Source organism: Chionomys nivalis, chromosome 1 (genome assembly GCF_950005125.1).
Source record: "Chionomys nivalis chromosome 1, mChiNiv1.1, whole genome shotgun sequence".
Taxonomy (NCBI): Eukaryota; Metazoa; Chordata; class Mammalia; order Rodentia; family Cricetidae; genus Chionomys; species Chionomys nivalis.
Window position 1 is genome coordinate 30,634,417 of NC_080086.1, and position 26,878 is coordinate 30,661,294.

At 48.9% G+C, this 26,878-nt stretch overlaps 1 protein-coding gene and 1 non-coding gene across 2 annotated transcripts in view; both read left to right on the top strand.

The window, feature by feature from the left end:
- The first annotated feature begins 675 nt into the window (after positions 1-675).
- Positions 676-26,878, top strand: part of Wnt5b (Wnt family member 5B) — a 107,741-nt gene continuing 81,538 nt past the window's right edge. Inside the window, exon 1 of the mRNA XM_057781835.1 lies at positions 676-965. The gene's annotated coding sequence lies outside the window, so the exon portion shown is untranslated. The remainder of the gene's footprint in view (positions 966-26,878) is intronic.
- Trnak-cuu (transfer RNA lysine (anticodon CUU)) lies at positions 15,926-15,998 on the top strand. Its single transcript has one exon. It is a non-coding gene; the product is annotated as a tRNA-Lys (tRNA).

Below are 26,878 nucleotides of genomic sequence, written 5' to 3' on the forward strand. Positions count from 1 at the left end.
CACCAGTTGGAGGCCAACCTGGCCTCCCCAAAGCGTCTACTAACTCCTTCCAGCTTTCCCGTTCGTTGGGCAGCTCACTGTGGTATTCTGGGAGGTAACAGACTTAACAGACTATAGGAACCGCCATAAAAGTGTTTAAATTTTGGGCTGAGCTAAGGCCAAACACTGGCCTCTAGTGACCTTTGCAGGCTACTAACAGCAGGGTCCTTTTATGTGCCTCCTGTTTATCGGGCGAATAACCCAGCCCTAAGTCCTTGCAGAAGAAGCCTTTCCCTCTAGAACAATCGAGGCATCAGAGTCCTGCCTGTGTGGATGTTTTATGAGGTGTCCCGACAGAGAAGGGGAGATGAGAGTTTGCAGAGTGGAAATAGTTATCGGGTCGCTTTGTAGTTTCTGAGTCCAAAGAGTACGCGTAAGTCACTCATCCGCACTGCATGTCCACGCGAGGTTGCTGTGCTCTGTTCCGCAAGAGCTTGCGGGGTGCTGGGCGCGGAGTTCGCGGCGCAGGAGGCAGGTGCGGGGGCTGTCCGGCGCCGGGGAGGAGCCCTACAGAGGGGCGTCGCGCGCGGCCGCGGGCTGCGGGGGGGCGGGGAGGCGGCGCGGGGCGGGGCGCAGGCGGCGGAGCCCCGGGATTGCGCGCCCCGCGCTGGCGCTGCACTCGCGCCGTGGCCACCAACCGCGTCGCCAACTCGGGGCTGGAACTTCCCGGGGTCCCCCGCTCCAGGTCGGTGGCGGCGCCCGGACGGACGGCGGGGACCCCGTGTCTCCCAGGGCTCCCGAGCCCGCGTAGCCTGCGGCCGAGCCCGAGCTCCGGGCGCCCAGCGCCCATCAGGGCAGACGCGGCACTCCGGGCGGGCAGGCTCCGACCGCCGATGAGGAGTACGGGGCGGCTGCGCGAGCGGCCCGCGCGCTGAGCCGAGGCTACCCCGTCCCGCGGCCGACCCGACGCCGCAGCCCCCCCGCAGGTAAGCTCGGGAGTCGGCCCCGCGCCGGCCGAGGGCGCTGCGCGACCAGGTGGCGGGAAAGGGGCGCGCGGCGACCGACACCGCGGGCTGCTGCGAACAAAGCTGGGGCCGCGCGCGGGTGCCTGGCGCGGGCAGGTGGGGAGCGGGCGTCCAGGGGCTCCGCGCTCGTTCGGCGTGCGGCCAGGAGAGGGGCTAGCACCCGGGCCGCTGCGCGTCGCTTCTCCGAAGCTTGAGTCCGGAGCGGCTGTGCTTTTCCCAGCTTGGCGAGACCCAGCTGCAGTTTTCCGTGCGACTGTACGGCCCGGAGTGTCTCGGACAGGTACCGCGAAGGAGTGACTTTAAGTTCCTGCCCCAGGCCAGCGTGGGTTGCGCCCTGGAGATGTAGTGCTGTCTGGTTCGATTGCTCCTTTGCATCTCTCTCTCCATCCTCACGGGGCGCCCCGGCGGGTATCTGGCCCAGCACTCTGGTCAGACTCAACTTTCTTGGTTATTGCATCCTTAAAAAGTCGTCATTGGACACTGTTCACTTTGCTTCTAGAACGATCGTTTCTGTTTTGCAGGCAGAGAAACTGAGGTGGCTCAGGCCCAGGGTGAGTTCTCAGTGAGTTGATGGGGGAGGAAGCCTTTGCCCTCCACTTTACCAAAGTCTTTCTTCACTGCCTTTGCTACCGGGCCACGTTGACAAAGCTCTCAGCGGTTTCCACCCTGGGTAGTTTCAGCCTGGTACCTGGGAGAAAAAAGGCCCAGGGTCAAGTTACCAGTCTTCTGAACGGCTCAGGCCACCTCAGAGCTCAGGCCCCCCATTTGCCAGAACGGTGTCCATGCTGTCTGTCAGTATAGGAGCAGAGATAGCAAGTAGGCAGCGGCTCACTCCTTGCCAGATACTAGCGTTCATACAGGCCCACGTGGAAGCGTAGGATTCCTTTTTTTGTGACTGGCCAGGTAGCACAGGGCTCCTGGAGGAGGAGGTACACTCTCAGAAAGCAGGAGATCCTTCTCCTGCACCCGCAGTTTGCTGCATGGATCCACCTGGAGAGCTTGCTTATTTATCAAAGACGAGACCCTGATCTCAGGCACAGGCTGAGGATGCCAGTCTGGCAGTCACAGGTCTGACCTGGCAAACACCCCACCTTGGTGCAAGGCTGGGTGGAGGGAAGGCTGGGTGATGGTTTTCTTTTATTTCAAAATAGTGTCCCATCTCTCTTTGACACATAATTGGTAGTTATAAATAGCAAAGAAGAATGTATGATTTAAAAGGCAATGTCCAGAGACCCTGAGGGCCAGTGTGAGAAGTAAGGCAGTGTGGGGTCTTTATGGGATGTGAAGGGCAGGAGGTCTACCTGAACCCAGGCTCCTAACCAACAGGTGCAGGTGGCTGTCTCCATGAGGGACTGTGGGAGGCCTCCTTTAGCTTTTGTTTTGTTTTAAGAGTAGCCCTGACTATCCTGGAACTAACACTGTAAACCAGGCTGACCTCAAACTCAGAGAGCCGCCTGCTTCTGTCTCCCGAGTGCTGGGATTAAAGGGGAATGCCACCATGCACGACCCTCTTTACCTCCCCCTTCCCCTTCTCCCCTTAAAGTCAGAGGCTCTGGGACACAGTGTGGGGGTTTGCGTGTCAAGGGAACCCATCCAGGCATAGAAGAGCCTGCTGGCTCTTTCCCGTCTGCACAATTCCCGGTTTCCCAGGCTTGGCTCCTCTGAGTAGTTAAGTATGTGAGTGATGGTGTTTGCTCAGGGTGCTGTAAACCAACTATGTCTTTACTGTATGTATAGTTGTGACTCCTTCCAGGGTTTCTCACTGCTCTGAAACAATCCTTCGCTTAAACACTTTCTGTCTAGGAAGCATAAAAGCTACAGGGTGATGCTGGAGTATAGCTCAGGGGTAGAGTATGTGTTTGTTGTGTCTTTCAGGTCCTCTTTCCCATCCCACAAACAACACGCACACACACACGAGAGAGAGAGAGAGAGAGAGAGAGAGAGAGAGAGAAAGAGAGAGAGAGAGAGATCCCAAAATTGCTGGTAGACATATACTGGGAAAAGAAAACCAGAATTGTTCTTCACCGGTGTATTCCATCCTTCTCTTAGCCCAGTGGCAATGATTTTGTTTTCTTGTTTGCAGTGCTGGGGTTGGAATACAAGGCCCTGAGTGTGCCAGGCAAGTACTCCGTGCCCGAGCTCATTCCTAGCCCAAGCGCGTTTTAAAATGATTTTGTAGTTTGTTTTTTTTTAGAGGAGGCTAGCCTGGTGCGTCCTGGCTTTGACTTCAAGGACGGCTCAGGATTGCTATTTTCCCGACTTCCGTAGTGCGGTGGAGGCAATCCGCCATTCAGAGTTTGCTCTCCCGGTTCTTTTTGCACCACTATTATTCATCTCTAGAAGTCCTCAGCACCCACTGCCCCGCACCTCAGTCCGGTCCTCAGGGGCTTCCTTGTGACGTGATGAGCAGAGGTTGTATTTCAGGTCTCTCAGGGCTTGGAAGGGCTGTAGGTGTGAAAATCCTTGCGTGGCGAGAGTGCTGGGAGCCACACATCCAGGCATCAGAGGCTGCTTTCTGCTGAGCATTTCCAGACTGTGCTGGGAGCCCAGAGAATCCAGGGCATAGAGATGGTGTTCAGGGTGAAGGCCTGGACCCTTCTCTGAGACACTCCTCCATGCCTCTCCTAGCAACATGTTGGTAAAGTCTCAGAAGTGGACCTGCTGTGGACTCAGTTCTGGCTGGCTCTTTTCCTTCAGCAAGAAACGCCCGCGGTGCCAGAGAGCAGGTGACTGCCCTGCTCTTCCCAAGCCGTCGCCACCCCTGGGCGGCTGTTTACCTGGCTAAATTTAAACCTCCACCCTCTGAATCCCAGCCTGACCCCCTGGCTCACCGGCTGCTGTGACCGCTGGCCGGCTGCTGTGGCTGCGTTTCCCGACTTCGTCCCTGTGGTTACAGTCTGGTCTTTTTGTGCTGTGTGAGTCCTCTTTCAGGCTTTCTAAAGTTGGCCTCTCTCCTCCCTCCTTCTCCACCCCTGTGGCTTTCTTCTCGACTCTCGCCTGCCGGCTGATTTAGAACCTGGGTCGGTGCTGGTGGGAGCCTCGCCCTGACGCCCTTCCAGATGCCATGCATGAAAGTTTCAGGGGGGGCTGTTCACAGGCTGCTACTGCAAGCCCTAGGGGCACTGACTGTGCCACACCCGGCCCCTGTCAGGTTCTGGGGTCCCCTCACTTACTATGATGCTTGCTACAGCCACTAAAGGGTGCTAAAGAGACATTTTTCTGAATTCGGCACATCCCAACTCCAAACCCCAAAGACCTCACCTGTCCTGTGTACCCTGATCTTTGTATCTTTGTTTTCCCCTGGATTTTTGCCCTCGTTTCTGTTTTGGAGATGGGATGTATATTATACTCTCTCTCCTTTGGCACTGATTTTCTGTATAGCAGGTTGTCTTAAAGGCCCCTTCAGTTCTGACCCCGTCCTCTGCACAGCTTTGCCTTGCGGTTTGTGGAAGTTATGATGTTGTGGCTCCAGCCCGGGGGGGAGACCCACCAGTGGGAGGTGGGGTGTGTGCCAATGGAGGTGAGCGAGGTGCTGAGAGGAAGGCCTGGGCCTTGTCCCTTCACGGTTCCTGTTTCACAAAGCCTGGTCTAATGGGCAGGTTTTGTGGTCACACCTCTAGAGCCTTTGGTTGCCCTCCTGGTCCATCCCAGTCCCAGGGATCTCTGTGCTAGGTAGCATCCTGAAGATATGACAGGGCTCTTTGCTTATCGCTTCAGGTGACTTGGACACAGGTACCTGTTTTGTTTTCATTGTTTGTTTGTTTTGCAATTTAGGCATTGAATTAGGAGGGCTTGTAAAACTTAAAAAGTTAAATCATTTGTCTTTGAGTTCCTCATTTGAAAGTTTTCTTCTCAGTAGCTTCCTTAAACCTGGAATACAAACCCCTAAGCTGTTGTTTGTGTGGTTCATAAGCTCTGAGCACCTCTAGCCAGGACTGTGGGCGGCCGTGGCTGAGTTTGGGCTAGAAAAGCCGGTGACTTAGGTTGGTTCACCAACAGCACCTTCCCCAGCTCACCAACAGTTTACCTGCAGCGCTAAGTTAGAGTTGTTGTCAGGGCAGAATTTAGTAAATCTTTACTCATGGTTCCCCGACAGACTTCTCAGCAGTATTGAAAATAGCACAGCACAGAACATCATAAAGCTGTTGAGGCCGGGCTGGTGGTGGTCCTGATGTTGCGGATCGTCACTGAGCTCGCTCACATTGAGAGGAAGTCCAGTACAGCTGTGCCTCTGGACTGTGCCGCTCCTGTCTCCCGGTGTTCCGTTCTTGAGCTACATGTAGGAAAGAGCCTGGTATCCTAACCTCCTCCTCACCCCAGAGGGGAGGAGGCTGCCGATCGTGGGAAGGATGGAGCACAGCCGGGAGTCTGTCACCCATGCACCTTGAAGACTGCACACTTTCCCCACATTGGTTAAGAAGTTGCTCTTTGGAAATTTTGAGTAATCTGCAGACATCTTGTTTGGAGTTTGAGCCCTTCGGTCAGGGTAATGAACCCTTAAAGGATGTCGTCTGGGAGCTGATGTGTGGAAGGTTGGGAAGGAGGGGAGACTCTGAATGATACACTCTAGGCCAGGAGCAAGAACAAGCTGGGGTGGGGGATGGAGAGATGGCTCAATAGTTGAGATCACTTGTTGCTCTGATAGAGGACCTGGGTTCAGTTCCCAGCAGCCCCATGGTGGTTCACAACCATCTAGTTCCAGGGGATCTGATGCCCTCTTCTGAATGCTAAGCGCACCAGGCACGTACATGGTGAATAAACATATATGTAAGAAAATATTCACATTCATAAACTAAAAAATAAATCTAAGAAAATAATAAATGGAACAAATTGGAACCACAGAGACCGAGGCCAATGCTCCATGGTACTTCATGGACCTGGGTGTGAACCGCCATTGAACCGCCACCACCACCTGCACAGTCTTAGGTGAGCAGGGGCTGTAAAACTACACTGTTACATCAGTTCCGGTTCCGGTTCCGTTCTGCGCTCTACTCGCTACGCACTACGGTAACTAGGCTGAAAATTTGAAAACACACAAACACAGACAGAGATAGAGAGACAGGCGGGGCCACGGGGACATCCCTGAGACAAGACTGCCAAGAATACCCACTCTATTGTGCTCTGGGGCAGCTTATATAGCGCTCTGGCCACGCCCCAGCTCTTGGGATCTTTCAGCTGCAGACCCACCAGCCTGCCATCAGGGTCTTGTGTTCAGAGCAGCTGCAGGCTGCTCAGAGCAGAGGAAAACAAGTTGTTTACAAAAAATCCAGGGTCTTTTGGGAGGCAGAGGCAGGCGGATCTCTGTGAGTTCGAGACCAGCCTGGTCTACAAGAGCTAGTTCCAGGACAGGCTCCAAAACCACAGAGAAACCCTGTCTCGAAAAACCAAAAAAAAAGAAATCCAGGGTCTGGTGATCCGCAGTCCCCAACAAGGGGCAGTTGACTTTTTTCCCTCAGCTTCCATATTCCTAGGCTGGCAACAGTATCTCACACCTATCCTCCATGTGGCTGTGTGGCAGGTTGTGATGAAGGGGGGAGGGTGGAGAGCGAAAAATGAAAGGGAAAGAGTAGCGAAAGGGAAAGATAGTAGCGACTTCCTTGTTTTACATGTAGCCTTCAAGCCAGACCTGCTGCATCATTGTTTCGCTAACACTCAAGGAAGATGAGGACCAAAGAGACAGCGCAACAGGTAAAGGAAATGGCTATGTAACCCCGGTAACCGAAGTTTGGGCCTTGGATCCCATGGAATGAAGAGGACTGACCCCATCACAGTTGACCTTTGACTTCTGCTTGCACACACATGTGCAGACAAGCACACACCCCTAACTGTGAAAGGAGGCACGTGACCTACACCTGACCTGGAAGGACATCCCATCCCAGAGGCATTTGAATTCATGACTTTAAAACTCATGCTGCAACCTCAGAAATGTCAGAAAGCTGGCTGCTCTGCGGTCCTTCTACTGGATGATACGGGTGGATACAGGGCTGTTTAAGTGGCCATCTGTAGTCTACAGCAGGGTCCGCCAGCTTTCCCCGGTATCCGGTACTTTTCCAGTGTGCCACATCTAGGGGGCTGGACCAAATCTTTTAAGTTGTCAGGGCTCAGATAAAGTTGTTTAACTTGTTGGGGCCCAGGAGCTGTGTCCCCCACAGTGCTCTCTAGCTCGACTCTGATCTGATGACTCCAGGACTAGGCCACTGTAATGGATCTTAGTTACATCCTCTCCTCTCATTTCTGCTCTGCATGGAGACTTCTCACGCTTCCGGCCACACTCTCCCGGCTTTCCAAGTGACCTAAAACACAGCCAAGACCTAGCGCCACGGCCAGAAAAACCCTTCACGCCTGCTTTCTGCCTGCCAGCCCAGCTTCCGTCCATACACCTCTCGCCTGCTGCTGACACCTCATTCCTGCGGTGCTCGCCACGGTCCGAGGTTGCCTTGTCTACCTGTCAACACGGGCTGCAAATCTACCCTGCCCCCCCCCCCATGTTCTTATTCTTCTCCAGCACCTCCTCGGAGCTAAACTGTCTGAGCTAAAAGTGCACAGTAAATGTATTGTTTGGGTTGGTTTTGGCGTTTGTTTATTTGAGACAGGCTTTCACTCTGTCACCCTGACTGGGTTTAGACCAGTCTGGCCTTGAACTCACAGAGATCTTCCTGCCTCTGCTTCTGTTTCCTAAGAGTTAGTCCCCACTCTGTGAAGGTGAGCTCCCGGTACCTGTCTCATCCATGCTGAGGACACTTAACATCCTGGACATGAGGCTGTGCCTTAAAGTCAATCTGGTTTCGTAGTCTAAATAGGAGTGCTGCTTGTCTTTCTAACCGGTACAAAATAATAGTGATGCTGGACTCAGTAAAATAAGGCAATGCCCTGTTTTTTGCCAAATGGAATATTTAGAGTGTCACCTTCATGTGGGGCCATCTGCTGACTAAGTGTTTAAACTGAGTGGGGGAGTCCTAGGCAAAGGCATATGCTCCAGGCTACCTAGACCCAAGGTTTGAGGCTCCTGGGCTCAGGGCAGCCCCCCGGAAATCAGAAGCCTAGGATATCTGCCCCTCAGTTCACTGGGGTCACGGGCCCACGAGTGAACCAGTGTGCAGCCGCCGCCCCATGCCTGACTCTGGAGTTGTTAGGATGGTGTGAGGTGCTGAGCCTCGGGGTAGTTCACAGTCAGCAAAGGTGCCGCTCCTACCTGCGGGATGTGCGAAATGGAAACAAGACCCGGAGGTTTCTTTCAATCCACTGACGAAACACAGCCCCCCGGGGACTCGGGTGACTCATATCTGGCACTTGTCTTCTTGTTTTTGTACTTCTAGGAGTGGCTTTGAAAACTTTGTAGAAGCTTGTCTGGCAAGGTGAAATAGTATCCCCAAGAACTGAAAAGAAGTTACATTCTCAAGCCAAAGCGTCGTCCCCCACACCCCAGCCCACTTAATACTTGGCTGTTTCACAACCCTATCATCAGAAACCGTGTCAGATAGAATGTCATCAACATGAATGTCTTCATCGTGAAAGACGGGGTCAGATCTCCTATGCGCAGTGCTTAGAAAATCAAGTTGTGTGTGCCCGGTGCCAGTGCCGGTGTGAAGAGGTGGCCTTGAACAGGTTCCCCAAGCCCTGCTGACCTTGGCTTCCCCACTTGTGAACCTCCTTCCAGGGCTGGCGTGAGGAGCAGCTGAAGGGACTCCCGACTGCTCATGCAGAGTGCACGCGGGGCATTCGTTGTTTGTAGAAAGGTCTCAGGAAACATTTGCCCCATCATGCTTCTGAACAACCACAAAGAATGCCATTGTGCGGCAGGCCAGAGAGTCAGCACGATGTAACAACCAGCAGTTTTCTATGTCTGGGAGGCAGGGTGCTGTTTTCATACTTAAATGAGCATTAATAAGCTTCACAGACATGTCAGTTCCGTGGTAATCTGTCTCAGGTAACACTGCCTTTTCCATCTCACACAGCTTGGTACGCTGTGACCAAATCAAAATCCCTGGTCAGGGCCTGAGCTGGCAGCTTTGAGTGCGTCCTTGCAGTGGGGTTACGAGAGCACACTGTTAGGTGTTCTGTGACTCCCTCAAAACCGTTTTGTGGAGATGGACCCCTTCTGACCTCTGACTCTTTGGAACACTGGCCTCTGAGAACATACGTGGGCTTCCTTCCAGGATTGAGAGCCGGGGGGAAACTCCAAGCCTCTCGCAACTCTCTGCACCTCTAGCTCTGCCCCATTCTGTCTTGCCACAGAGTAAGAAGATTGTGGTAGGGAATCCAGCCAGGGCCTCGGTGCTTGCTGGGCAGATGTTCTGCCATTAGCATTTATTTCCCCATGCCCCCTTTTCTGTTTTGATCAACTTTATTGACATGTAACTGGCATGCAGTGAAATCCACGCGTTTGGAAGTGTGTAAGTCGGTAAATTGGGATAAATGTTTATGTCCATTAAATTATCCCCTTACCCCCAAGACATCCGTACTTCCCCAGCAAATTCCCCTTACAGCATAGTGCACACTGCCCACCGTGAACCCAGGCAGCTGAGTGTGGTTTGGGTCATTGGAGATGATACTTACCTGTCCCCAGATTACATCACTTGATTTATATGAGGATCGGGGGTTTCTCCTTCACTGCTCAACTTCTTTTGCCTGACAAGATATCTGTGAGACCTGTCTGGGGTTGTCTTAAAGTCGTTTTATTACCAACATTTGCCTATGTTTTCATATTGGTTATTCTAGGTTGTTACAGCAGTCTCTGTGTGTGTATGTGTGTGTGTGTGCTGTGTGTGTCTCTGTTCTTATGTGTGAGTGTGTGTACTTGTGCGTGAGTGTGTACCTGTGTGTGTATACTCGTGTGTGTGTACATGTGTACACTTGTGTGTAGTTGTGTGTGCATGCATGATTTGCAACTAAAGATAGACATGATGCCCTCTTCAACCGCTCTTCATGTATTTTTGAGACAGGGTCTCTCACTGAATCTGGATCTCACCGACTCAGCTAAACTGCCTGCCAGTGAGATCCAGGGTGGTTCTACTCCTGTCTCCCTGGCACTGGGGTTACAGGTGCGCTTTGCCACGCCCAGCTGTTTCTCATGGGTGCTGGGGTCTGGATGCAGATCCTCAGTGAGGTAAACCTGCCTGAGTCACCCATCTCCCGCCTAGATCTCAGACTTTTCCTATTGATGTTTAGTCTAGTTTTGTTAAACAGCAGCTTTGATGTAGATGGGAGCTGTGGGCTGCGTTCCACCGCCCAGCTCCTGGCCACCAGGCTAGCTTATGCCCCGAAATAACAACACAGAAACTATATTCTTTTAAACACTGCCTGGCCCATTATATCTAGCCTCTTTTTGGCTAACTCTCACATCTTGCTTAACCCATATTTAGTAATCTGTGTAGCACCACGAGACAGTAGCTTACCAGGAAGGATTCTAGCCTACGTCCATTTTGGGCCAGAGCTTCATTGTGTCTGCCCTCACTTACTTCTACCCAGCATTCTGTTCTGTCTACTCCACCCACCTAAGGGCTGGCCTATCAAATGGGCCAAGGCAGTTTCTTTATTAACCAATGAAAGTAACTCCTCCATCACTTTGAACTTTTTATTTTGAGCTAATTTTGAACTTACAGAAATATTGAAAGAATAGTATGGAAAATTTTTACATACCTTTCACTTAGTTTTTCCCAATATTAACATTTTACCCATCAACAGCACACTTCGATGGGAAATTAACTTTCTTACAGTGTTATTGATAAATTCACGGCCCTTATTCCAATTTCACAAATTTTTTCCCAAGTCTTTTCTCTGGCTCTAAATCCAATAAAGTATCTCATACTAAATTCAGTTGCAATGTTGTTGTCATCATCATTCCCTCTGTTCCTCTTTCTTTGACCAGGTCTCCCTGTGTAGCCTAGGCTAGCCTCGAACTCACAATCCTGTTCTACTACATGTCCCTGAATGCCGAGATTACAGCTATCCCCTGGAATGCTCTTGTACATTTTTATATTTTTATTATTTATTTATTTTTCCATGCCAATCCAAGTTCCCCTCTCTCCTCTCCTCCTGTTCTTCCTTTTCCCCCACCACACTCCCCTCTGCTCCTTAGAGAGGGTAAGGCCTCCCCTGGGAAGTCAACTAAATCTGTCCCATCATCCCAATGAGGAAAGGCTAGCCATGCTTAGGCTGAGCAAGGTATCTCTCCATAGAGAATGGGCTCCACAAAGTCAGTTCATACATTAGAGTTAGATCCTGGTCCCACTGCCAGTGACCCCATATACTGCCCAAGCCACACCATTGTCACTGTATTCAGGGGGCCTAGTTCAGTCCTATGCAGGTTCCCCAGTTGTCAGTCTGGAGTCAGTGATCTCCATTATGGTCTTGACCCCTTTGTTCATATTATTATAGTGGAATTCTCTGAGTTTTTATTAATCGTGCTTCATATAATCGTTCCTCCCTCTCACTGATTGTACTCCGGGAGCTCGGCCCAGTGCTAAGTTGTGGATCTCTGCTTCTGCTTCCATCTGCTTCTGGAAGAGTGGTCTAGACCCAGAAAGACAAATATGGTATGTACTCACTCATAAGTGCATACCAGCCGTAAAGCAAAGGATGCCCAGCCTACAGTCACAGCCCAGAGAAGCGAGAACATGTTTATTGTTTAGCATTTTTCTGTTTACTTTTGGTGGGTGTGTATGTGCACCGGGGTATCTATTTGGAAGTCAGGGGACGACTTCACTCCTGGAGCTGCTTCTCTGTTTCCCCCATGAGTCCCAGAACTAGACCTCAAGTCATCAGGCTTGGCAGCAAGTGCCTTTACCCGCAGAGCCATCAGCTGGTTGTGTCCTCCTGTGTCCTGTGTCTCTGCAGTGTGTCACTCTCCCTCACTGTGGAGACATTGAACTTCTAAGCTGTAATGATTACCCTGACTTACCCTGACTCTACTTCCCCCACCCCCACCCCATGCTGGGGGTGGAACCCAGGGTCTTGTGTGTACGAAGCAAGCAGAGCATCACTGAACTACACTCCTGGCCCTTACCTAGCGTCTCTGAAATGTACGCCTACATAGTGTTCCTCCGTCAGTTCGGATTCATGTTTCTCAGGACTTAAACATGGTTGTGCATTCTGTTAAGAATTGCACTGGGCACCTGAGGCCGAAATGCGTTATTGCTATGGTGCTAGCGTTTAATCATTTAATGGGGGTTTTATATGGGTCAGTGCAAGCGTACCGTGTTGCTACTCATTTTTTCATCTTTCCCCCCTCAGGTTTTTATCTCTGTGGTGGTTGCTCAGGGTTACTGCATGCATCCTTAGCTCACATCTCTTTATAAACACACTCTACAGATGTAACTAACTCACGGCAGTAAAATTCCATTCCCGTTTCCATGTCTTAGTATATTGTCATATCTTTATGTCTAAATGCTAATATTTTTGCCTTGGCCAGTTGCCTTTTAATTTTGAAAGCTTTCGTATACTCAATTTCAGCTCTCACTCGTATGTGGACATCCATCTGCCTGCAGCCTGTGAAAATCTTTTCCAGCATCCCTGCGGCGTGGGTCTCCATAGCAGTCTCTCTTCTTTACCTGGAAATGTCTTTATTCCATTCTTGATTTTGACTTATTTTTTTCTGGATATCAAAATAATTACATTTCCTTTCAGAACTTTACAGATGTTATTTCAAATCTCTGTGCTTTCTGATGAGAAGTCAGTTGTCCTCAAAATCCTACTTGTCCCCTCCTGCTGCCTCCACTATGTGTGTGTGTGTGCATGCAGAGGCCAGAGGGCAGTGCTGGGTGCTTGCCTCAATCTCTCTCACCTTATTTTCTGAGGCCAGATCTTGCTAAACGTAGACCTCACCAGTTGGCTAGACTGGTTGGCAGCAGGCTCCAGTGACCCACGTTGTCCCTGCTTCCTAACTCTGGTATTCAGATGTCCACTGTGGCATCTGACTTCTTTTCTGTGGGTTTTAGAGATCTGAACTCAAGTGAATACGCACCTTACCGGCTGAGTTACCCACGTAGCCCTGCTACCTCTACTTATAAAACTTTACTAATTTACATTTTTAAAATGTATGCGCATGGGTATTTTGCCTGAGGAGGTCAAAAGAGGGTGTGTAGTTCCTATGGAACTAGAGTTACAGGTGGTTGTGAGCAGCCTTGTTGGTGCTAGGACTCAAACCTGGGTTCTCTGAAAGAGTAGTAAGTGCTCTTAGCTGCCGAACTGTCTCTCTATCCCCAAAACTTTATTAACTCTTAGCAGTTTGACCATGGTGTGTCTCAACATGGCTCCTTTTTGGTTATAGCTCTTACAGCTGCTACAATGAATAAGTTAGTGGTTTTTATTAAATTTGTGAAAACTTTGGCAGTTATTAATTCAAGCATTTTCCTTCCCCATTTCCACCCTCTGATCCTGACACCTAAGTTTAACTACAGAGATGAGCTGATTCCTTCATGCAGGTTCCTAAGATTTACTGCTGTATTTGCACATGTATGCACATGCATGTGGGGGCCTGAGGTTGACACTGGGTGTCTTACTCCTAGAGACAGAGTCTCTCACTGAACCTGGGGTTCACTGACTCAGCTAGGCTGACCAGTGAGCCCCAGGAACCTTCTGCCTCTACTTCCCCAGCGCTGGGGTTGCAGGAGCGTGGTGTCACACCGCGCGTTTGGCTTACATGCTGGAGAGCTGAGCTCATGGCCTTACCTATGCAGCAAAGGCTTTCCTGTCTGCGCTGTCCCCCAGACCCTCTGGTAATGATCCTGGTACTAGGCATTGAACTCATCTGTTTGTAAGGACCCAATGCCCATCTCTTTTACAGGTCCCCTCAGGGCTTGGTTTTATTATTTCCTCTTTTTGTGTCCAAATAATCTTCCAGAATTTTCACCTGCTGGTTATCTTTTCACCAACTGATGGACACTTAGCATTTCTGCTTTTGGGCTATTATGAATGTTGCTGGCAATGTGTGTATATAAGTTTTCGTGTTGGATTCTACCAAGGAGTAGAATAATTGGTGCACACTTTGCTCTATTCCTCACCTTTCAGGAAATAGACTATCTTTTTGAATGGCTATAGCATTTTTCCACTAACTGTGTGAATTCTAAATTAGCCACACCCTTGTAACTATTGGTGAATTATAGTTGCCCTAGTGGGTGTGTGCTTTCGTACAATATGAAGATAGTGTCCCCAAAGGTCAGTGTGTTAAAGAATTGTCCCCCAGACTGTTCTATTGGGGAACTACTTTGGCCCTTTGAGGGGTGGCACCTTGTTGGGGTTCTTTGGTCATTAGGGGTTTGCCCTTGAAACACTGAGCCTGTCCTGTCCCTGGCTCTGCCTCCAGCCTGTGAGGTGAAGGGTTTGCTCTGCCCTGCACTCCTGTCTTGGTATGGAGCTCTCCCAGAGGCTCACAGCAATGGATTGCTGGTTGGACTAGTACCCTGGTGCCCTTACAATATGAGCTGAAACATCCTTTCATTTTGTAAGTTCATTGTGTCTGGAATCTTATTATAGAAATTGGAAGCTGACTTTCATCTTCAGATTCTAGTGCTGAAGTTGTAGTCCTCGTGACTATATTTGTCTCGTTTTGTTGAGAAAGAATCTCACTACATAGCCCTGGATGGCCTAGAACCCACAACATAGACCATGCAGGTGCCAGAGCCAGACAGAACTTTAACCGGTAAGCCACAGCCACGTGGTGATACACAGGTTAATAGAAATGGGTTAAACTAATATGTAAGAGTTAGCTAATAAGAAGCTAGAGCTAATGGGCAAAACAGTGATTTAATTAATACAGTTCCTGTGTGATTATTTGGGGAATCTGGGCAGCTGGGAAACAAACAAGCAGCCTCCTCCCAACAAATTCGGAGACCCACCTACCACTGTCTCCTGGGTGCTGAGATTAAAGGGGTGTGCCACCATACAAAGCTAGTGTGACTGTGTTGGGAGCTTTGGGGAGGTAATGGGTTAAAGGAGGTTGAGAGTTAGGCCCTGCTATGGTTTGGTTGTGGTTTGAGTCTTTCTGCGGTCGTGTGACAGAAGTCTGGTCCTCTGTGTGATGTTGGGGGATGGTACACTTTGAGAAGTGTAGTCTAGTATAAGGTCACCATGTCATTAAGGATTCTGCCGTTGGAAGGAGGGATGTGGTTGTCATGGCACCTCCGTTAGATCCTGAGAGTGGGATGTAGTTGTCATGGCTCCACTGTCAGATCCTGATCTAGCCATTAGATCTCTCGAAGAAGCCCCTTCTGACTTCGGCCTTTTCATGTGACTTCTCCTTCATATGCACTTCCCCAACCTTGCCATCCAGTACAAGTGACAAGGCCCAGGGAGCCCTCACCAATGGCCAAGGTAATGAGGTTACCTGATCTTGGTCTTTATAAAACAGTGAGCTAAGTAAGCTTTTCTTCTTTACCATCACCAGCCTTTGGTCTTTTGTTACAGCAATTGGACTCCAATAAACTTTGTGATGGGATTGCTACTCTGATAAAAAAAAAGCACTCATCCCCTCTCTTTCTTCCCTCTTACTCTCTCCCTGCCTCTCCCTCTATGCTGTAGGAGAGGTCAGAAGAGGGCATTGGAGCTCCTGGAACTAGAGTTATAGGCAGTTTGTGACTGTCATGCGGATGCTGGGAGCTGAACCTTGGTCTACAAAGCAGCAAGTGTTCTTAAGTACTGCGTCTTAATTAGAGAGACCATCTACGAGCCAGTAGAAAAGCCCTGACCATGCAGATATCCCTGACCTTGGGATGCCAATCTCTAGAACTGTGCAGAAGTAGTATAATTTTTATGGCCGCCTGAGCAGGTACGGTGTGGTTTTGGTTTGATTTGCATTTTCCTCATTGGTTAATGAAGACTGGCGGGTGTAGCTCAGTATAGAGTGCTTTCGTGGTGTGCATGAATGTTGTAGAATATTTGTAGTAGGGAGCTGCGGGCCTCTTCCCACAGCCCGGCTCATGGTTGCCCGGCTAGCTCAGTCGGTAGAGCATGGGACTCTTAATCCCAGGGTCGTGGGTTCGAGCCCCACGTTGGGCGCCAGATGAAGGCGCAAGTCATAAACAATCCCACACCAGTTTGGAATTGTGATTAATAGGGTGGTATTTATTTAAAAGGGAATAAACTTACAAATCACCGTCCCAGACAACAGCCCTCTACGCACGCAATTAGGAAGAAGTCTAGTCGCCAGAACCGGAGCAGGAAGTAAAGAGAGAGAGGAGGGAAGTGGCCGCTTTTTTTAAAGGGAAAGATACCACGCCCCAATGGGCTGGTATCTTGGCGGCTATTGGCTGGAGGAGTGGAAGGACCTCCCGCAACAAATATTATTTTAACGTGTATTACATTTGTTTATGTGGTGAAACATTTGTTTAATGACGTAAAGATGTGTTGCTTTTGTTTGTGGTGCATTTGTTTAACTCTGTGAAGCTGTGATTCTCTGCCTGCCTAAAACACTGATGGTCTAATAAAGAGCTGGGTAGCCAATAGCGAGGCAGGAGAAAGGATAGGTAGGGCTGACAGGCAGGGAGGATAAATAGGAGAAATCTGGGAAGAGGGGGAAGGCACAAGGAGAAGAAATGAGAGATCGAAGACCAAGAAAAGAAGGGGTCAGCCACCAGCCGTGCCACCAGCCATCCCACCAGCCGTGCCACCAGCCGTGCCACCAGCCGTCCCACCAGCCGTCCCACCAGCTGAAGTAAGAGTGAAAGTAAGATACACAGAAGTAAGAAATGAAAAAGCCCAGAGGCAAAAGATAGACAGGATAATTTAAAGTAAAGAAAAGCTAGCAAGAAACAAACCGAGCATTTATAAATAAGAATAAACCACTGTGTGTAGTTTATTTGGGAGCTGGGTGACGCCCCCCCCAAAAGAACAAAAGAGTAAAAAGAGTAAAACTAACAGCTACATCTGGCGTCCAGTGTGGGCTAGAGTAAAAGAAAATTCAACTCGCATGAGGCCCTGGGTTCCATCCTCTCCCCCCACCCCTCTCTCTGACAGACACACACTCCCTCTCTCCCTTCCTCCTTCCCATCCTCCCTAATGGTTAATGATCTTGAGTCTTTTCAAGGCCCAAAGGCCTTTCACACATCTTTGGAGAAATACCTGTTCAGATACCGCACTTTGTTTAGTGGCAGGGCGTTTTTCTAATCATGAAGACATCAGGTATATGATTTACACGTACTTTTTCCCCTTTTTTTTATTGATTTTATTGAGCTATACATTTTTCTCTGCTCCCCTTGCCCTCACCCCCCCCCCCCCCCCGTGCTCCCAATTTATTCAGGAGATCTTTACAAGTACTTTTTTCAGAGTTCTTGAGTGACTTACTTTGGGTTCATTGTTTGTATAGTGAACACTGATCCAGACCTCTGGGGCAGCTTTCCCATCTGTTACTGTCAGGAAACAACCTGCACGTGCTTGGAAAAGCAGATCCAGCATGATGAGTTAGCAAAATGTAAATCTTTTGATATTCAAAATAAATGTGTGTGTGTGTGTGTGTGTGTGTGTGTGTGAGAGAGAGAGAGAGAGAGAGAGAGAGAGAGAGAGAGAGAGAGAGATTAATTGGTGTCCTCGAGGTTTCCAGTCTATCAGAAGCTCGAGACTCTCCTTTGGACAGATCTGTCGGTCTACCTGATGGTGCTGACTGGAGTACTTGCTTGAGTGAACCTTCTGCCTAGGAACGGGTCTCAGGGGTGTTCAGAATATACAGTAGCAGGGCCTACACCCTCAGTGCCTTTCCACAGGTTTAGAAGACTAGACAGGAGCTAAAGTTCTTCAAACACACAGCTAAGTTCTTTGCAACAGAAATAAACATTGTTTTATACAGTCATTACTGTCTTCTCTTTAACCCAAAACATTGGTGGTGGTGGTGGTTTTTGGTGCTGAGGTAAAGCCCAGGCCTGTGCATGTTAGAACATTCTGCAACAGAACTACATCCCAAGTCTTTGGTATGCCTCTTCAGAATAAATGTGAATTGAAATGAATTTAGTTTTGGATTTCGTGGCACCCCTTCCTATAACGGGAGCCTGTCTGAGATCACTCAGATGTCAGTGGAATGTTAGAATCGCATCAAGCATTCTGAAGGCCGTCTCTGGTATACTGGTCTAGTAACAGGCTTGTCACTGCATGGCGAGTCATGTCTGTGCCAGGCTGCAACTTTGCGGGAACACGTTTTCCTAGAACAGTCGACAACTGATAATGCATAACACGTGTTTGTGACGTATGCATATTGCTCCCTCTGCCCTTTGTCTAATAGTGAGAATCCTTGAGGTGGACAAGCCGCAGTGTGAGGGTCTCAGGACTTAGGAGCTAGCTGTGTGGCCTCAGGCTGTCGTAGACCTCTCAGGAGTGAGCGTTTGGATTTCCTGTGCATGGCCACCTCAGTGAGTACTGTGAGGATCAGATGAAGCGCTAGATTGGAGAGCATCTTGGCACTGCCTTCCCTTCTGCGTGCCCAGATGCCCTCCGGAGCTGATCACAGCACTGCCCTTCAGGAGGTGAGAATTCCGGCCGTACAGAGCTGCTGGTCTTGTGTATACAGGGCAACAGGCCTCAGTGCTGGGAGCCGGAGGGAGACTTCTCACCCCATCTTTGGCTCTCCGTTCTGTTGGGCTCCTGAGCCCTACGTTGTTTGTGCGCAGCTCCAGTCCAGACTATCTGAGGTCTGTGAGCACTGTGTTCTTAACTCTGCTGCATTTCAGACTTGAGGGCTTAGCCTCCCACTTACTCTCTATGGGCTCCTCGTTTGTCCACACCCCTGGGAATGCACTTTTTGTGAGCCACAAAGTGCTCAGCATATCCGCGTATCCTGAAGTCTGGGCCCTGGGAGGGCACACAAGGTGAGGTCTTTTGAAACATTCCTGTGGGAGCTGCGTTCGCTCCAGCAGACTTGATGCTTTCTTGTGAAGAGAACTAAGAGGCCTTTTTAGGACAGATAACTGGGCGGGGCGGCTCACACCCACAGCATGCGCTAATCGTGGAAGTGGGGGCTTTCCCTGGGTCTGGCTGTCAGAACAGAGGCGAAATCTTTGACCTGAGGTGCAATGGAGCCTCCCCAGGGTATGGTGTGCTGTCTCAGCTCTGCCAAGGCACTCCTGCCGGGATGCTCTTCCTGAGAGCTTGTTTCTAGTCAGAGGGACTCTACCCATTGTCTTCCCAGACCTCAGATCCTCACCTCGGGTCAGGCAGTAATCCCCACCTTCAGCCCCTCCTCCTGCCCTGCCCCCACCTCCAGCCTCTCCTGTTCTGTGGTGTTGCTGCTGTGGCACAGTTGTGATTAGCCCCTTGACAGCCACCAACCTGAGCCCCATGGTGAAGGCATCACACTTGGGTGACTGAGAACCAGCACCCTTGGTAGAGTGCCCCAGACCCCCCTGCACACTGCACATCAGAACTTGGGGAGGCTAGATGGCCAGGAGCAGCTTGTAGGTGTGGGATTTGGCTACCCTTGGCCATCTTTGTCCAGCCTGCCACCATCAACCGTTCTTTTACCCATTTCCCCTTGTACTGTTCCCTCTCGATCCTGTTCAGTGTGGCCGCTTTGGCCACACACACACACTCAAACACACACACATACACACACACTCATATACACTCACACATACACTCACATACACTCACATACACACACATACATACACACACACATAGAAGCACTCACTTACACTCACTCACACTCACACACACTCACATACACACACTCACACATACTCACACACTCACATACACTCACATACACACACAATACACACACGAGTGCGTGCCAAGATGCTGTAGCAGAGGGGCACCTCTGGCACAGATTGTTCAGTGTATGACTGTATGGTATGGTAAGATGCTCTAACACGACCAAGGCCTGGCACCTTGCCTTCCGAGAGTTTGCATTTACGTGGGAGATTTTACATTGCAGAGAGAGCTCTGACAGAAACAAGCCAGAAACACTTCCAGGCCAAAGCCGCGGGGCGTCACCAAACTCTAAATCTCAGCATCTTCATCTCTAAAGGAAGCTTTGAGAAGTCACTCCCAAGAATTTGGAAGGCTATTCAAGAATGGGAGAGTTTTCTTTCAACTCAGGTATAGGATCTTTTCAAATGGTGGCTGAGTTATAAGGACATGAGTGCTTGTTTTTCAGTGCTGGGGGCTGAGAGCAGGGCCTCACAGGCACTAGGCGAGTGCTCGACCATCCACCATCCACCCGCACCTGGGCTCAGCACACTTTCTGTTTAGACCTCACTGCTGAGTTAGTGGAAGTTCTGGTCCCTTCCTCCAGCCCAGAGACTCCATGCAAAGAAAATACTGAGCTAGTAGGCAACACAAACAGAGAGTCCGTCCACTTGAAGATGTCTTTGGGGTCACTCTGCTCTAATGTTGTTTGATTGTTTTGCTGTCCAGGCTGCTCTCCCAACTCGTGAGCTCACGTGACCCATCTGCCTCTGTCTTCTAGGCTAAGCTATACTTTTATTTTCTGTGTTGCAGAGGAAGTCAAGACAAGCCAGTCATCTCCAGACTGTGTCTGTAAGATAGTCCTTTGATGGGAACTGGAAACATGGCTCAGTGGCTGAGAGGACCCAGGTTTGGGTCCCAGCACCCACATGTTGGCTCACAACCACCTGTAATTCCAGTTCCGGGGGATCCCGATGCCCCTTTCTTCTGTCCACAGCACCAGGCGCACACATGGTACACACGCATAAGGCGGAACACTCATACACATATAATTAATAAGTAAATAATGTTTAAAGTATTATCCTTTGAAAAGTAGGTTAGTCACCCAGCCTCAAGGGCTTGTGGTCTGTGTCACTTCCCAGGGTTCCCCATTGCTCTTGACCGCAGGGTCCCAGCTCTATTTGCCTGCAGAAATTGCCCTTCCTTGATTCCATGAAGTTTTTGGTTGTTGCTTTGCAGAATAATACAGAATTTTGTTTATTGTGATTGTGGACATTTGGTCCATTAGTGTATTTTTATATTGCTGTTCTGTTTCCTTGCCTTCTATGAATCAGTGAGACTTTAAACAACGAATCATGGCGTCTCTGAAGATGAGGCCATTAAAGTCAGCCTGCATGGTGCCAGGAATGTGTGTTACTTTACTGAGGTGCGTGTATAAACACTATGACCAGAGTTCTGTCACTGGGGACGGTAGCAGTTCTGTGGGAGTGACTTGTCTGTCAGCGCTTACATTTGCATTCTGTGGTAAAGCATGGGCCGCCCACCAGTGCCTTCTGAGGGTGTCATTGCCATTGCGCTCCTCCCTGCCGTTGTGCCCCGTCGTCAGCTCATTGGCTTGTTAGGATAAATATCCGTGTATCTATAGCCCAGTTACATTTTTACAATTAGTCCAGCCACGTGACTTAGGCTCCCTCCACAAAGCAGCAGGTTTTAGGGCTGGAAGTCTGGCTGGAAGTCTTATAATCCAACACAGTTCACCGTGCACTCCTCCCTTGAGGCTGCTAGGCATTTAGTGACGCCCCCACCCAAAAGTGATCAAAGTGTTTGAGAGGTGATTATTTCACCCAAGTTAAAAATTCGTTCTTCTTTGCTTTCCACAGACATTTAATGTGTTCCTACACAATGTGAGTCCCCCCCCCCCACACACACACACAATACTTGTTTACTGTGGAATTCTTTCCGCAAAGTAAGTGGCTGAGGTAGTCATAACACTGCCAGGTCAGAGGGGGCCAGACTCTCAAGGGCTGAGGCTCTGAAGCCACCTGAGTAGCTGTTGCTATGACAATCACGTTTGGGATCCTTTGACTCTGCTGTGGACCACTGCTTAGGGAAAAGCAGTAACGGAACTGGATACACAGTGTGGAGGTCACAGCCGGGATCAGCCTGTTACTATGGACCACAGGCAGCGCAATCCCTGCCCATCCCTGAGAGAGGATGCTCCGTGCCCTTCCAGATTTAGTTGCTCTGCCCACGCCTCTCCTATAGATCAGGTATCACAGTCTCAAAGATCTATTGGCTGCCTTCCTGAACAGGATGTCCGACTTAGCACGCCTGTGGACTTGTGCCCGCGCTGAGTGCGGTGTGCAATGCCCATTTACACCTGCAATCTTTTTTGTAAATTTATTTAATTTTGTGCACATTGGTGTGATGGTGTCAGATTCCCTGGAACTGAGTTACAGACAGTTGTGAGCTGCCATGTGGGTGCTGGAAATGTTTGAACCCAGGTCCATCTGGAAAGGCAGCCAGTGCTCTCAACCACTGAGCCATCTCACCAGCCCCTGCACCTGCAATCTTGTAAGACCACTGCAGGGTTCTTGGGGTCCTGCCCTCCATCCACTCTCCATGGACAAGTGGCAATCTCCTCCGAGCTCCCAAGATGCTTGCCCGTGACTTCTGATAGAAAACATTGCACATTCTGTTGTAAACATGACCGAGCTATTCAACAAGAACCGCTGTATTGATCACTGTGCCCAGGGCAGGTCTGGGTGAGTCTGTGTCAGATGAGCACACCCTGATGGGGCTGCCAGGCAGGGCAGCAGCAGGAACACTGCCATCTTGGGAATCCGCACAGATTCAGGACAGATGGCCTTTGAGGAGGGACTCTGAAGAAACCACCAGATTGACAGTAAAGAGGGAAAACTCTGCCAGAAGTGTGTGTGTTTGGGGTGGGGGGAAGCAAGGAGCACAGAGGCCCAACAGGAAAAAGATGCAGGAAACCCATGGGGGGTGTAGAGGAGACAGAGACTGAGCAGAGGCTAGAAGGAGAGGGCCACCTAACAGGAAACCACTGGCAGGAAGGTGTATGGCGTGTGAGGGAGGCCCTGGCAGGCTCAGAGGATGCCCACCTGGCTTGCAGCTGCCCAGGGTGCTGGGACGAGGCCTTCACTCAGATGCCTGTTCCATGCCCACACCAGGCATTGGCCAGCTCTCAAACATCTATGTAAGTCCCTGCCCAGAGCCGCCGACTGGAGAATGCATTCATTCAGTCCCGACCACCCCACTGCAGCCAGAGGACCTTGGATACGCTGGGCCATGACTCTGGTCATCCTGACACTGACTTGGTGGCTTGGTGACCGAGAAACTCTAGGGGCATTCTAAAGTGGGTTCTAGATCTGCTCTCCCTCCTGACTGAGACACTGGCCATGCCCCCAGCCCTGCTATGTTCCACTTTGCCATCTGTTACCTAGAAAGAAGAGAATTTCACACATCAGCCTGGACGCTGTGAAATGAATAGAGAACGTTTTCCTGCTGGAAATGCTACACCAAAGTGGCTCTCCTGGGCAGTGGCCTTTGCAGTGCTACTGCTTCTCATTGCTTATTCCTAACATTTCTGCAAATGAATGTGTAGCAAAGTGGAACCCAGATGTTACCAGTAAATATGCAAATTCTAAGAAATTATGTTTTAAAAAAACTTTAAAATGTAGACTTGTGAAATAGCAACTTATTATCTTGCTCTTTGAATTCCTTGAATTTGATGTGGATTTATGTGGCAAAGAGCCGGGCACTGAGTTTGTCCCTACCTTTTCTGTGTATAAAAGGGAAGTTTAGAATGCCACCTATTAGGACAAATGTGAACAGTTGGTAGCAACAATAACATGGCATTTATGTGAAATCATAGGGCTATAGTTCAGTGGGAGGACACTTAACAAACATGTGTGAGACCTTTGGTTCCACTCCCAAGACTGAAAAAAAATTAAGCTGAGAGTGGTGGGTCACCCCCTAGCACCAACGCTTGAGAGGTAAGATCAGGGTGATCAGGAGAACAATGTCATCATCAATTAACAGCAGTGTGTGTGCACGTGTATGTGTGTGTGCGCTTGTGTGTGCATGTGTCCTGTTCCTGAGGAATGTGGGAGGTGGTTTTTTTTTTTTTTTTTTTTTTTTTTTTGCACTTTCACGCAACAGCAGGGGGAGGCACCTGGTGATTAGAATCGTTTTCCAAACCTCTGCTTCACTGTTTCCTATCGCAGGGTACCCATTGCCTACAATTTAATTATCAAACAAGGATTCAAAGCCAGGGGAGGATTTACATGCCTACAATTCTAGCCCTCAGAAGGCTGAGTTGGAGGGTGAAGAATTTATGGCAAGCCTGAGTTATATAACAAGACCCTGAAAAAAAAAATGAGGGAAAACTAGAACCAATTCTGTTAAAATCGGGGACAAGACAGGGCCATCTGTAATTCCCCACTTCTTTTCAATATGGTGCTTGAGGCACCAGACAGAGCAGTAAGAAAATGAAATTAAAGAGATACAAATAGAAGAAATCAAATTAGCCCTATTTGTAGGTAATATGATATTATACATAAGAGACTCCCAAAATTCTACCAGAAAGCTTCTAGAAAGAATTGGTGATTTCAGTGGCAGGATACAAAATCAACTTTGCCCTCTTTTATAAGGGGATGGATTTCATTCAGGAGGGCAGAGCCATCAGTCCCTTCTCCAAAGGTTTCACATTATAAGACTATTGCTTTGTGGGCAAGGTTCCAACATATGAATTTTGAAGGGACACACACACACACACACACACACACACACTCAGACAAAGTTCTACCACAGGCACCCCTGAAATCCACATCCTTCTTTATGAAGAATGAAATTATTTCATCCCAGAGACCCCAGAAGTCTTCATTTGTTCAGCACCAATTCAAAGATCTCAAGCCCAGAGTCATCAGATTTCGCTGGAACACGGGACCCACATGTGTCATGGAATACTGCTCTTTAGCTGCAAACCTATAAGGTCTGCATGGTTATCTGCTTCTAAAACACAGTAGTGGGCAGGGGTGGGGTAGGTTTGCCATTGTATATTAGCTCCCAAGTTCAAAACCCAACATAGCAAACAGCATGAAAGGTTGTGTTTGTTGGTTTGTTTGTCTTAGACAGGTTCTTACTGTGTAATTCTTGAATTCCCAACATTTCTCCCGCCTCAGCCTCCCCAGGGCTGGGATTACTAGTGTGTACCACCATGCTTGGCAACAATTTTAAGGGTCAAAATAATATAAAACAAGGCTGTAGATACAGCATTTGCCTGACATGGATAAAGTTCCAAGTTCAGTTCCCCATACCATACATCTTCCAAAAAACTAGAATACTTTTCAGCTTTGTGCTTCACTTTTTGGACATATTGGGAAGGGCTGGATTTCACTTTTTTTTTTTTTTTTTGATTTTTCGAGACAGGGTTTCTCTGTGGTTTTGGAGCCTGTCCTGGAACTAGCTCTTGTAGACCAGGCTGGTCTCGAACTCATAGAGATCCGCCTGCCTCTGCCTCCCAAGTGCTGGGATTAAAGGCGTGCGCCACCACTGCCCAGCTTGGATTTCACTTTTTGAGTAACTTTTATATTGTTCGATTTTACAATTTTATCTCTAATTGGGATCTTAAATATATATCTAAACATTTTCAGTGCTGAGAATCAATTTCAGGACCTTTTGTTTGATAGGCAATGCTGTGGGATCCTTCAGCCAATGGCCTTTGGGATGCTAGCCCACTTTGGGTGTGATCTCATATACTGTAAATGCAGACATAGGGGCATACACAAGCCTCTTAGATGCTGAATTCAGTTCTGGTTCCCAGCTCATACAGAAGATCACTACCAATTCTGTGAGTTTACCCCCTAAAAAATAAACCTTTATTATATTCCAGTCTGGGCTAGTGTGGAAATAGTTCATATTGCAATAGTTTGGCGCCCAACATGGGACACAAACCCATCATTCTGAGATTAAGTATTCTACCATTGGGATACATTCCCAGCCACATAATATATTTTTTAAGCTGCCTTCTACTGTGTCTGTCTTCTTACCCTACTGTTGGAGCCTTGGTGATTTGTTTGTGTATTCTAGCTCAAAGCTGGAGGGGATGAACGAATAGGTAGCTTATGCTTTGAGTTGACGTCATCTCCAGAACCAGAATCCAAATATGTGCACCTGATTTTCTGCATATAACTGGATGCTAAAGTCTGCCTTTCTACACCTCTTTATTAGGGCATGGTATTCTTGTTTTGTTTTGTTTTGAGACACAGTTTCTCTGTGTAACTGCTCTGGCTGTCTTGGAGCTCATTTTGTAGACCAAGATGTCCTTGAACTCACAGAGATCCTCCTGTCTCTGCCTTCTGAGTGCTGGGATTGAAGATGTGTACTACTATCGCCATGGTCGGGCATGGTATTCTTTACTGTGGTAGTTTGAGAGGTTTATTTTCTAGACTAGGTTAATTAGGTTGGAAGACCCATGTTAAGTTCTGGGTTCAATAAGAAGTAAAAAGTCAGCTAAGCAATAGCATTCATCAGTTTTCTTTTCTGACTTAAATGCAATATGATGAGCTACCTCAAGCTTCTGCTGCTGAGATTTCCTCCCCATCATGGACTGTGTCCCTTTAAACTGTAATCAAAAGTAAGCCATCTTCCGTTAAGTTTCTTCTTATCAGATATTTATCCAGCAAGAAGGATAAAAACTAATCTAGAAAATTGGTACCAGGAGTGGGGTTGTTGCTGTGATAAACCTGACTGTGTGGTTCTCAAGCCTTTGGAACTAGTTTGCAGGAGAAATAATGGGAAGCTTTGCAACTGGGCTACAAAAGCCCCACCATACTCCAAAGACAAATTAATGGACCATTCTGGTGGGTCATTAGAAGGCAAGAATGCTGAGAAAAACACTAGTAGCCGAAGCCTAGGTCATGAGGTTTAAGAGGGGAACAGGGAGTATCAGGAACTGTCTAGGGCATTCTGGAAAATAATCTGGGTGCTTTCTGCCTGTGTCCTGAGAACTTAAGTGATATTGAATTTAAAGATAATGGGCTAATTTGTTTGGCAAAGAAAATTGCAAGACAGGATATCGTTCAGGCTGTGTTATGTTGCTGCTCACTGCTCTCCTCGATTCTACAGTGGAAGAACAAAAAGTGGAGCAGAGAGATAGGAAAAATGGAAAATTTGGTAAGAAAAGGTGTGTTAACATGTTTAAACCTTTGGACAAGGAGGAGCCTGGAGAGATTGCTCAG